The sequence below is a fragment of the Panthera uncia genome, chromosome X (genome assembly GCF_023721935.1).
Source record: "Panthera uncia isolate 11264 chromosome X, Puncia_PCG_1.0, whole genome shotgun sequence".
NCBI classification, from domain to species: Eukaryota; Metazoa; Chordata; class Mammalia; order Carnivora; family Felidae; genus Panthera; species Panthera uncia.
In genome coordinates, this window is record NC_064817.1 from 55,016,311 (window position 1) to 55,029,361 (window position 13,051).

The following is a 13,051-nucleotide window of genomic DNA, read 5'->3' on the forward strand; positions in this document are numbered from 1 at the left end:
CGGGGGTTGGTCAGGGCCACCTTTGCCTCTGGTTCTCAAGGCCTCTCTCTGCCTGAAATGTTACACATTAAACAGGATTTTACAGTAAATGAAGAGGTGGCTTGCGTGTTTGTCAAGTTCTTTCTCCTGCAACTTCTGACCGCCCCCCATCCTCAGATGAGCTGGCCTTGGTTTTTTGCTGATCTAGAAAGCAACAGGCAACAGAAATAGCAAGACCCCGAGCCATTCTTGCCTTGTTGTTCTTGTTGTTGTTGTTGTTGTTGTTGTTGTTTTGGCTTTTGGGGGGGACCTTTTTTTTATAGCAGCTTCATTGGGATCAAATTCCCTTATGCCCTTCCTTTAATTTTATCTTTTCTTGTCCATTCTAAGTATAGTTTATGGCAGTTTCAGAGTTGCGTGCAGTTTTGTAAACGTGACCACAACATATTATAAAACATTTACGTTACCTCAAGAAGTTTCCTTGGGCCCCTTCCTCTGATCAGAAAAACATTAAAATGACAACTCCATCTAGAGAGACAGGAAATGATAGAGAAATTTCGCAAGTCAGAGAGGGGAGCACACATCCCCCTCCCCCCAACTCCTAGGAGAAATATCCACCCCCCCACCCCAGTCCTCCCGTGAACCTCAGCACTCACTGCAAACTGATGCCCCACAAGCCACCCGTTAGACTGCACAGTGACTTTGACCCTTCTCCTTTAGACATAGCCCCTAATTTTATCCTCTTCCTCAGTTTCCCTACGCCAGGAATCAATGCCTCCCACCCCAGAGATGTCTCCAACACAGGTCAGACATTTCCTAGCCAGGTCTCCTCACTCACATCACTCTCCCAAGCAGCAGGTAGCCTCCCTGCCTTGTGTCAACTGTGAGGGGAAAAGCCCCAACCTGGGACTTGACACAGCTGGCTTCGAGTCCTAGTTCTGTCACTTAGGAGTAACCCATTCCTTTCCCCAAGCCTCAGTTTCCTTGTGAGCAAACAAAGGGCTGGCCTAGTACATCTCTAAGCTCCCTGTAGCACTCTGGACTTCTGGGATCCCTAAAAGGCTTCCCCGGGCTCACAGAATTTTCCCCATGTCAGAGTCACTGTCCTCAGCACTGATCCTTCAGAGTAAAAGTTGCCCCCTCAGCAAGTTTCTCACCTCAGCTCCCCTACCTCTTGACAGAAAAAAAAAATGATCTGCCCCTCCCTGTCAGAGTACATTGACTCTGTGTGAGAAGTACATCAGAAAGGAAGAAGGGGCACCTGGGTGGCTCAATCAGTTAAGCATCGACTTCGGCTCAGGTCATGATTTCCCAGTCTGTGAGTTTGAGCCCCAAGTCGGGCTCTGTGCTGACAGCTCAGAGGCTGGAGCCTGCTTCGGATTCTGTGTCTCCCTCTCTGTCTTTGCCTTCACTCTGTCTCAAACATTTAAAATTTTTAAGAAAATAAAAAAAAAAAGAAAGGAAGGAAGAGGAAATCAGGCATAATCGTATCAGAATTGTTCTCTAGAAACAAAAATTTCCTTTCTTGCAAGAAATTTCCTTTCTTTTTAGAAACTGACATCATATCCTGTGACAAGACAAGCCCCCACCCCCAGGTCCCCCAAGGTGGGAGAGATTCCTTTTCTTATCAAAATCCACCCCCTGTTCCCCACCCCCGCCCCTGGAACAGAGCACAACAAACACAGAGCATTTCTTCTCCATCCGAAAGGCCATCAGGAAAAAGATTTCCATGGGGCACCTGGGTGGCTCAGTTGGTTAAGTGTCCGACTCATGGTTTAGGCTCAGGTCATGATCTTGAGGTTCATGGGTTCAAGCCCCACACTGGGCTCCGTGCTGGTGGTACAGAGCCTGCCTGGGATTCTCTCTCTTCCTCTCTCTCTGCCCCTTTCTCCTGCTCTCTCTCTCTCTCTCTCTCAAAAATAAATAAGCTTTAAAAAAAGAAAAAGATATCCTTTTTAAAAATTTCCTCCTGGTTCCACAAAGGAACCTCCTGCCCTACACACATGGAGAAACGCTACATCCATCATCACCTCAGGTATCTAGTTTCTCTTCAGAAGGTTCTACAAATCTCCCTTGGAAAGAGGCTCCAACTCCAGATCGAGGCTTTCCTCTCCAGGGGGCAGTGGTGGGACAACAAAGCTATGAGCAGGCTCTACAGCCCAAGGGAGGACACTTAGCCTTGTGTCCTGTGAACCAGATGGGAGCAGGGCCAAAGGACCCTGAGGGAAGCTGGAATACACAGTGTTTCAGGGAGGGGAGAGGGTCGGTAGGGCTAACCCAGGATTGACTTTTTATTTGAGGCTTGTCCCCAGAATGTCTGTAAGGGAGAAACAGGAGGCAAGTGGGTGTAGTACTTGCCACACAAAGTACTAAGTGACCGCAGTAGTGAAGAGGGCTTTGCAATGAAGAGACCTGATTTGGGGGCACCTGGGTGGCTCAGTTGGTTAAGCGTCCGACTTCAGCTCAGGTCACGGTCTCATGGCTCCTGGGTTCGAGCCCCACATCGGGCTCTGTGCTGACAGCTCATAGCCTGGAGCCTGCTTTGGATTCTGTGTCTCCCTCTCTCTCTGCCCTCCCACTCACGCTCTGTCTCTGTCTCTGTCTCTCTCTCTCAAAAATAAATAACAAAAAAAATTTAAAAGAGAGAGAGACCTGGTTTGCCATTTATTAGCTCTATCCCCTTGGACACATTAGGCCTACCCTCTCTGAGTCTCAGTTTCCTCATCTGCAATATAGGGTTGATAATAACTTCTCTATCTCTTCTTTCACAGAGCTTTGGTGAGAATCAAATAAGATGTGTTCAGAAGCTGGTTATAGGGGCGCCTGGGTGGCGCAGTCGGTTAAGCGTCCGACTTCAGCCAGGTCACGATCTCACGGTCCGTGAGTTCGAGCCCCGCGTCAGGCTCTGGGCTGATGGCTCGGAGCCTGGAGCCTGTTTCCGATTCTGTGTCTCCCTCTCTCTCTGCCCCTCCCCCGTTCATGCTCTGTCTCTCTCTGTCCCAAAAATAAATAAAAAACGTTGAAAAAAAAATTAAAAAAAAAAAAAAAGAAGCTGGTTATAAACTGTAAAGGGAGGGAAGATAATATGTCAGAAGCACAGAGACCACAGCCTGAAGGCATGCTAGAACTTGCAGTGAGCCAGGAGGGAGTGAGGGTGCTTCAGCTGGACCAGGGCTAGTGGGAAGAACTTGGCGATAACAGGGTTGGCTCCCCCACAGAGTGGACAGCAGTCCAAACAGCAAAGTCCAAGACATGTTGCAAAGTCAAAGGATCTAATCTGGGAACAGAAAAAGCCAAGTTACAGGAGCTTCTTACCCACTCTTTCTCACGGTACTGGTGCTTTTAGGGACATTTATGGTCTTTTAGAGGCATCCGTGTGCGGAGGTCCCAGGAGTTGGGGGCAAGGACAAGAGTCAGCTGTTGCATGAGGGGAGTGGCCGGCTGCACTAGGAGAATAGTCAAGGCCCCAGCCAGCTGGGTTGGGATTTCAAAGCAGGCTGCACTATCCACAGAGAATTGGCATGGCAACCACGAACTGATTCAGATACCCAATCAGATAGCCTGGGTGCACACGGTGGTAGCTAGAGGAGAACGCTTGTTCCATTTACTGGTTCCACAATATGTAAACGCAGACATGACCTATGGTACAGAAGGGGCCATAAAGGTCCACCAAGCTGGGCTCCATTGGATTCCTGGATTAGGCAAGGCTGAACCCATCAGGTGGGGAAAGGATTGTGTTATTCTAGGGAGGGGGGAAAAGGTGGGCAAAAAACACTGAAAGGGGGGGTGGCTGTGTGGCTCAGTCGGTTAAGCATCTGACTTAGACTCAGGTCATTATCTTACAGTTCGTGGGTTCAAGCCCCACATTGCGCTCTGTGCTGACAGCTCAGAGGAGCCTGCTTTGGATTCTGTGTGTGTGTCTCTCTCTCTGCCCCTCCCCTGCTCACGCTCTCTCTTTGTCTCTCTCTCTCTCTCTCTCAAAAACAAATAAACATTTTTTAAAAAGCAACACTGAAAGGGTATGGGTGTGATTTTGTCTCGAGTCAGACAAATAGTCTACTGTGGAGAGTTGGAGAAGTGAGGATTGGCTAAAGGGGAGATGGGAAAGAGACAGTATGACCAGCTTATGATGGACCTTGTGTGTCACTATAAGAGGTTAAGACTGTCTCACCAGTGATGGAAACCATTAGAGGGTTTTTTTTTTTAATCTTTCTTTTTTAAAAAAAAATTTTTTTTGAGAGAGAGAGAGAGAGGTGGGAGGGACAGAGAGAGAGAGAGAGTGTGTGTCCCAAGCAGGGGTCCCCACTGTCAGCGCAGAACCTGACAAGGGGCTTGAACGCACAAACCGCGAGATGGTGACCTGAGCTGAAGTTGAACACTTCACCGACTGAGCCACCCAGGCGCCCCCCACTAAGGGCTTTGAGTAGAGGAATGCCACCTTCAGATTTGTGGTTTGGGAGCTGGCTCTGGCAGGCCACATGGAGAGCGGACTGGGGATGGGAAGGGTGAGAGGCAGAATGGCCAGTTGCGGGGCTATTGCAACAGCCCACATGGTGCCTGTAGGACCAGGACGGTGGCAGAAGGAATAAGAGGAGACACACGTGAGAGACACTTTGGATGCAGAATATCATAGGACTTAGATTTCCTTCCCCTTCCTTGACTGGCAGACTCGTAATCATCAAGACTCAGTTCAAATGTCATTTCCTGTGTGAACGATTCACCTCTCTTCTCCCCTCCCCGTCCCCTGCCAAGTCCCTCCGACAGAATGAGTCCTCCCCTCATTCTGAACTCCTGCAGTACATTGTAGTGCTTATCAAATTGTGTGGAAATTGCATGCCTAGCCTTAACACATAGTAGGTGCTTAGCCTGTTGAATTAAGGGCAGTGGGGAAGTGGATATAGGCGTGGGCAAAGGTTCAGAGTCTTGAAAGAGTAGGGTGTGTTCAGTGTGACTAGAGCAGAGAATGCGTGGGATGGGGTTGTAGGTCATAGTAGGAAGTGGAACTGGCAAAGTAGGTTTGGGCCAGTCTGTGAGGGGTCTCATATGCCATAGCTAAAAGTGTGCAGGGCCCTAGGCTCTGAACTATCACGTGTAGGAGTCTTAAAGTTAGCCCCTACTAGACTTACAGGCAATTCACTGCTGCCATAGACAGACTGTGAAGATCTTGAGGAGATCCACGTCAGGGCAGATCTTGGCACAAATAGATGCCTTAAGGGTGATGATGAACTATGGAAGAAAGAGCAGAGTGACCTGAGGGTGCCTGAGTGGCTCGGTCGTTTAAGCATCCAACTCTTGATTTTGACTCAGGTCATGATCTTAAAGTTCGTGAGATCGAGCCCCAAGTTGGGCTCCGTGCTGACAGCACAGAGCCTGTGTGGGATTTTCTCTCTTTCCCTCTCTTTCTGACCCTCCCCCACTCATTCTCTCTCTCTCTCTCTCTCTCTCTCTGTCTCTCTCTCTCAAAATAAATAAACTTTTTTAAAAAGAGTGTAATTAAACAAAAGAGAGCAGAGTGGTCTGATAGTGGACCTCACGGAGAAAGGGGTAATTTACACAGGATGGTTCTCCATTTCTTTCTCTTTAAGTTTATTTATTTAAGTAATCTCTACACCCAATGCGGGGCTTGAACTCATGACCCCAAGATGAAGAGTCACATGTTCCTCTGACTGAGTCAGCCAGGCACGCCAGGATGGTTTGCCATTTCAACTGAAACCCCTCTGGAAAGTCAGTATAGCATAGTGATTAAGAGTGTGCTCCACTTCCTTAGCTGTGTGACTTTAGCCAAGTTGCTTGGCCTCTCTGGATCTCAGTTTCCTCATCAGTAAAACAGTGATAATAATTGCACCTGTATCTCAGGGTCATAGTGGGGATTAGATGTAATGATTATACCTAAAGCACTTAGAACAGTGCCTAGTCGGTAGTAAGCCCTATACAAGTATGTGCTATCATTATTTTCTCTCACTACCTGTGCCATCCTTCAACTACTGTTGACCCTCGAACAATGTGGGAGTGGGGGCATTGACCCCCTGCACTGTCGAAAATCCATGTATAACTTTTGACTTCCCAAAAAGTTCACTACCAAGAGCCTACTGTTAACTGGAGGCCTCAGCAATAACATAATTGATTAACACATATTTTAGATATGATATGTATCATGTACTGTATTCTTTTAATAAAGTCAGCTAAAAAAAGAGAATGTTATTATTTTAATGTTACGTATTTTTAAGAGAGAGAGAGAGTGTGTGTGAGCGGGGAAGGACAAGAGAGAGAGAGAGATACAGAATCTGAAGCAGGCTTCAGGCTCTGAGCTCTCAGCACAGAGCCCGATGCAGGGCTCAAACTCACAAGCTGTGAGATCATGACTTGCGCTGAAGTCGGCTGTCCAACCGACTGAGCCACCCACGTGCCCCAGAAAAGAGAATATTATTAAGAAAAACATAAGAGAAAATACATTACAGTACTGTGCTGTGTTTATTGGGGAAAAAATCCACATAGAAGTGGACCTGTGTATGCAGTTCAAACCGGTGTTGTTCAAGGGTCAACTGTATTCACTGACTCTCTCAGATATTGAGCTAAATTCTGTTTCACCAAAGTAACATGCTTGCTTGCTTGCTTTCTTCTTTCTTTCTTTCTTTTTTTGACTTTTACATTAAACTTTATTTTTTCCCCCTGGGGTTGTATGTGTGTGTGTGTGTGTGTGTGTGTGTATTTTTTGAAGCATAATTAACATTGTGTTATATTAGTTTCAGGTATACAATATAGTGATTCAATAATTCTATACACATTTTTCAATTCTCATAAAGATAAATGTATTGTTAATCCCCTTCATCTATTTCTCCTCCTCTACCTCCCTTCTGGTACCCACCAGTTTGTGCTCTGTATTTAAGAGTCTGTTTTTTCTGTCTCTTTTTTTATTTTTTCATCCATTTTGTCCCTTAAATTCCACATATGAGTGAAATCATATGGTATTCGTCTTTCTCTGACTGACTTATTTCGCTTAGCATTATACCTTCTAGGTCTGCCCATGCTATTGCAACTGGCAAGATCCCATTCTTTTTTGTAGCTGAGTAATATTCCAGTGTGTGTGTTAAACACATCTTCTTTATCCATTCATCTGTGGGTGAACATTTGGGCTGCTTCCATGTCTTGACTATTACAAATAATGCTGCAATGAACATAGGAGTGCATATATTTTTGGAAATGATATATCCAATAAGGGGTTAATATCCAAAATATATAAAGAACTTATAGAACTCAACACCAGGAAACCCCCAAACGTTCTGAGTAAAAATGGGCAAAGGACCTGAATAGACATTTTTCCAAAGAAGATGTCCAGATGGTCAACAGACACATGAAAATATGCTCAACGTTGCTCATCATCAGGGAAATACAAATCAAAACCACAATGAGATATCACCTTACACCTGTCAGAATGGCTAAAATAAAAAACACAAGAAATAATGTGTCTTGGGTGAGGATGTAGAGAAAAAGGAACCCTCGTGCACTGTTGGTGGGGATACAAATTGGTGCAGCCACTGTGGAAAACACTACAGTGGTTCCTTAGAAAATAAAAATAGAACTACCCTGGGGTGCCTGGGTGGCTCAGTCTGTTGAGCGTTCGACTTCAGCTCAGGTCACGATCTTGCTGTCTGTGAGTTCGAGCCCCGCGTGGAGCTCTGTGCGGACAGCTCAGAGCCTGGAGCCTGCTTCAGATTCTGTGTCTCCCTCTCTCTCTGCCCCTCCCCGACTCATGCTCTGTCTCTCTCTGTCAAAAATAAACAAACTTTTAAAAAAATGTGTTAAAAAAAAAAGAAAAAAAAAATAGAACTACCCTATGATCCAGTAATTCCACTACTGGGTATATACCCAGAGAAAACAATAACATGCTTTCTCGACTGGCAATTGCCATGTGAGTATTTGTAAGTAAGCAAGTCTGTATGTTTGCATACATATGTCATAGTACATATGACCATATTTACACATATGTCAGTATGTATGATAATATTTACATATACGTGGGAGAATGGCTGTGAGGGGACTGTATGTATATGTACATATATATATATATATATATATATATTTATTTATTTATTTAAGTAGGCTCCACGCCCAACGTGGAACCCAATGTGGGGCCTGAACTCAGGACCCTGAGATCAAGACCTGAGCTGAAATCAAGAGACGGATGTTTAACCAACTGAGCCAGCCAGGCGCCCTGGGAGTGTCTTAATTCTTAATGTCACTTAATGAAAAGGATGTGTCTCAATCCTCGATCATAGTCTGAAACTTTAAGCTTTATTACCAGACCTAGAAATAATGTAAGTAGGGGCACCTGGCTAGCTCTGTTGGTAGAGCATGCGACTCTTGATCTCAGGGTTGTGGGTTCAAAGCCCACGTTGGGAAGGGAGTCTATTAAAAAAAAGAAGAAAGAAAAGAAAGGGGCGCACCTGAGTGGCTCAATCAGTTGAGCGTCAGACTTTGGCTCAGGTCATGATCTCATGGTTCATGAGATTGAGCCCTGAGTTGGGCTCTGCCCTGGCAGTGCAGAGCCTGCTTGGGATTCTGTCTCCATCTCTCTGCCTCTTCCCCATGCTCTCTCTCTCTCTTTCTCTCTCCCTCTCTCAAAATACACAAATAAACTTAAAAAAATAAAGTTTGCACAACCTAAAACTGCAGAACTAGAATTAAAATTTAGGCCTATCCTAATCCAAAATCTAGCTGTCTCCTCTATACCAATGTAACCACTCTATACTGCCTTAGGAAAAGTTTCAGGATACAGGGGTGGGTGGGAGGGCCTCAGTATGATATAAAAATATCCCTAAATGGTAGCCTGCTTGAAAACAATGTGCGTTTGGGAATCCCTAAGGTTGAGAGAGAAATGGTAAAAGTTGAGGAGGAGGCTGTCCTGTGCTCAGACAGGGAAGGGCAGTCTGGAGGGAGAAGGCTTCTCCAGGGATCTCTGCCTGGAACAGGATTCAGAAATTCTCTCCCCAGGAAGCAAGGTAATTTGAAGAGTGCAGGGAAGATGGGGAGAAAGTTATTTACAACCACTGCCTAAAAAAATAAAAAATTTAAAAGGAGCGCCTGGCTGGTTCAGTCAGTAGAGCATGTGACTCTTGATCTCAGGGTCGTGAGTTTGCATCCCACATTGAGCATAGGGAATTACTTAAAAAACAAAACAAAACAAAACAAAAACAAAACAAGGGGAGCCTGGGTGGCTCAGTTACTTGAGCATCCGATTATTGATTTTGGCTCAGGTCATGATCCCAGGGTCATGAGATTGAGTCCCACATTGGGCTATGAGCTAAACATGCAGCCTGCTTAAGATTCTCTCCCTCTCTCTCCGCCCCTCTCCCTAGCTCATACTTTCTGTTTGTCACTAAAATAAATTTAAGGGGCACTTGGGTGGCTCAGTTGTTTGAGCATCCGACTTTGGCTCAGGTCATGATCTCTCGGTTTGTGAGTTCGAGCCCCATGTCAGGCTCGCTCACTGCTGTCAGCCTGTCAGTGCAGAAACCACTTCGAATCCTCTGTCCCCCCTCTCTCTGCCCCTCCCCTGCTGTGCTCTTCAATAAATAAATAAATAAATAAATAAATAAATAAATAAATATTTTAAAATAAAATAAAATAAATTTAAAACAAAACAAAAGCAAAAAAGCCCTACCTGCCCAACCCCTAAATCAAGATAAACTTTTCAAACTTCCACTGTTTCTCTGCCTTAACCTTAGGGATCTCAAAGTCACACTTTGTTTTTTACCAGTCTCCCCTTGCCCCTTTTTGTTTCTCCTCCAGCTTCCCTTCAAGAGACAAAGCCCTTCATTCCAAAGTTAGTCTGAAAATGCGGATTCCCTAGAGAATTCATGCCAACTAAAAATCATTCATGCTAAGATATAATCAGCTAGCCAACAAACAAGGTCTCGGTGATTGTGTTTCCCAAAACTTTCCCAAGCCCCTCTCCTCCTCAGCACTCTCATTGTGCTCTTGCCTTCCTTCAGGCCTTGCAATTATCTCCTAACTGATCATTTGGACAATAAAAGCTAACATTTATTAAGTGCTTAGTGTGTGCTGGGCACTGTGCTAAACAGTATCTCCTTGGGGTGCGTGGGCGGCTCAGTCGGTTAAGTGTCCGACTTTGGCTCAGGTCATGATCTCACGGTTCATGGGTTCGAGCCCCATGTTGGGCTGTGTGCTAACAGCCCAGAGCCTGGAGCCTGCCTTGGCTTCTGTGTCTCCCTCTCTCTCTGCCTTTCGACCCATTCACACTCTGTCTCTCAAAAATAAATAAACATTAAAAAAAATTTTTTTAAGTGTCTCCTTTAATCCTCATCACTTGTTAAGGTAAATACCATTATTATTATTTTTTTTTTTGAGTGACAAAGAGCAGGGCAGAGGGGCATCGGGAGGGGGACAGTGGATCTGAAGTGGGCTCTCTGCTGAGAACGGACAGCCCGACTTGGGGTTTGAACTCACAAAGCGTGAGATCATGACCTGAGCCAAAGTCGGGCACTTAACTGACTGAGCCACCCGGGCACCCCGCCTAGAGAGAGAATCTTAAGCAGGCTCCACGCCCAGTGTGGATCCCAATGCAGGGCTCCATCCCATGACCCTGGGACCATGACCTGAGCTGAAATCAAGAGCTGGACACTCAAATGGCTGAGCCACCCAGGTGCCCCTAAATACCATTATTGTCCCCATTTTATAGAGAGGAAACTGAGGCCTACATAGGTTAAGTAACTTGCCCAGGCCCCACAGCTAGGAAATAAGGGAATGAGCCAGGGCACTGGAACTCACATCTGCCAGATGTCAAAGGCGAAGCACATAACGACTTCTGTACCACTGCCTCCCTGCAACTGGCTTCCCAGGTTTCCTCAGTACCCAGTCCTCCTCCATGTCATGCAGAGATGCTGGAGTCCCCTTAAAGCTTGAATCTTGCCGATTTTTTGTGAAAATCTCTTAATGGCTTTCCACTACTTGGAGGAGAAATGACTGGTCTGCTTTGCCAGGACCAGAGGGTTTCCCAGGATGCTGGCTTTTCATTGCCAAGACTGGGAATGTCCTGGGGCCCCTGGCTGGCTCAGTCAGTAGAGCATACGACTCTTGATCTCAGGGTCATGAGTTTGAGCCCATGTTGGGCTTAGAGATTACTTTTAAAAAATAAGAAAAAAAAAAAAAAAGCAAACAAACTGGGGATGTCCCTGGCAAATTAAGATGGTTGGTTACCTTAGCAGGGCATGGCATGGCATTCAATGCCTTTCACACCCTGATCCCCATTTTCCCAGCAACACCTCCCACCACTACTCACCCTTTTTACTGTGCCCTCTCTACCTCTTCTGCCCAACCTAAAGACACTGTGTGTTCTCTCATACCTCTGTGCCTTTGGTGCACACTGATCCCTACACATCTACTCTGCCTAAAAAACTATGCTCACTCTTCATGGGAAGTGAGCTCCCAGGTCACCTCAGTGGGCTCTCTCTATTTCTTGGGAGAGAATAACTAACGATTACATTCCACCTTGGTTATTTTATTGACACGTGAGTCTTCTCCAGGGTCACAACTAGAGTAAGCCAATTGAGGCACATAAAAGGCAAAGTTTAAGGAGGCAGTCACTCTCGGGGTTGTGCAAATACCTTCCCTGTACTAGTATGACCCTGACAGTGAGGGCCTTCTTATATTTTGCACTTGATTGCCTCACCCTAGTCCCAGCCCCGGTCTTCCCTGTTAGACTAGGGGCTTCTCAAGAGCAGACCCGAAGTTTTTACTCAGCTCTGTATCCCTAATGACTAGCACAAGGCTAGGCACACGATATAAATCTAGTTGAACTAATGACATCAGGCTCTGCTCTGTTCCAGTAGGGAAAGGAAGGAAGAGAGCCAGAAGGTTTTAGGCCGTGTTGCGGCTGGGAGGAGAAGGGAAATTTAATGGACCTCATCTCAGCCTGGGGATGAGGACAACTTTTCATCAGATGGCATCTGGCAGATTTGGGCTCCTCCTATTTCTCTGGCCCTTCCCTCTCTGTTCCTTTCTCTGGTTAACTGGAGATACTCCCCAAGGTACCTTTTTTTTTTTTTTTTTCCTTTTGGTTCTCTTCTTATTCAGTTTCTCCTTTAGCGACCCTGTCCAATCCCAGAGCTTCAGCTAGCTAGTTCTTGGCAGGTGACTTTTAAATTGACATCTCATGCATTATGCTAAGTAACATAAGTCAGACAGAAAGACAAATACTGTATGATCTCACTTATACGTGGAATCTTAAAAAAGCTGAATTCCTAGGAACAGAGAGTAAAATGGTGGTTTCCAGGGGCTTGGAGGCGGGGGAGATGAGGAGACATTGGTCAAAGGCTCTAAATTTCCAATTATAGGATGAATAAATTCTGGGGATTTTAAAAAAATATTTTTAATGTTTACTTTTGAGAGACAGAGAGAGCAGGGGAGGGGTAGAGAGAGGGAGACAGAGGATCCAAAGCGGGCTCTGTGCTGATAGCAGAGAGCCCCATTGCAGGGCTTGAACTCATGAACCATGAGATCATTACCTGGGCCAAAGTCAGAGGCCCAACTGACTGAGTCACCCAGGCACCCCAAGTTCTGGGGATCTAATGTACAGCATGGTTACTATGGTTAACAATATTATATACTTGAAGGTTGCTAAGAGAGTAGATCTTAAACGTTCTCACCCCCCAAAAAGAGATGGTACTTTGCCACGGGATGGAGGTGTTAGGTAACACTATGGTGGTAATCATTTTGCAATATATAAGCATATCAAATCGTCACAGCTCTACACCTTAAACCTATACTATGTTATATGTCAAGTGTACCTCAGTAAAGCCTAAAAAAGAATAAACACCTCATCTCTTTTCTAAGCCTCAGACCCACATTCCCAACTGCCTGATATATACGGTAACATCTAGCATCAATTCTGCTCTTTCATATCCATTTTCTCACCTGGACTTTGCAGCAGTTCTGTGAGAAAGTCAGGGCAGAATATGAATGCATTTTTTGAATGTTTATTTATTTTTGAGAGTGGGAGGCAGAGAGAGGGAGACAGAATCCGAAGCAGGATCCAGGCTCTGAGCTGTCAGCA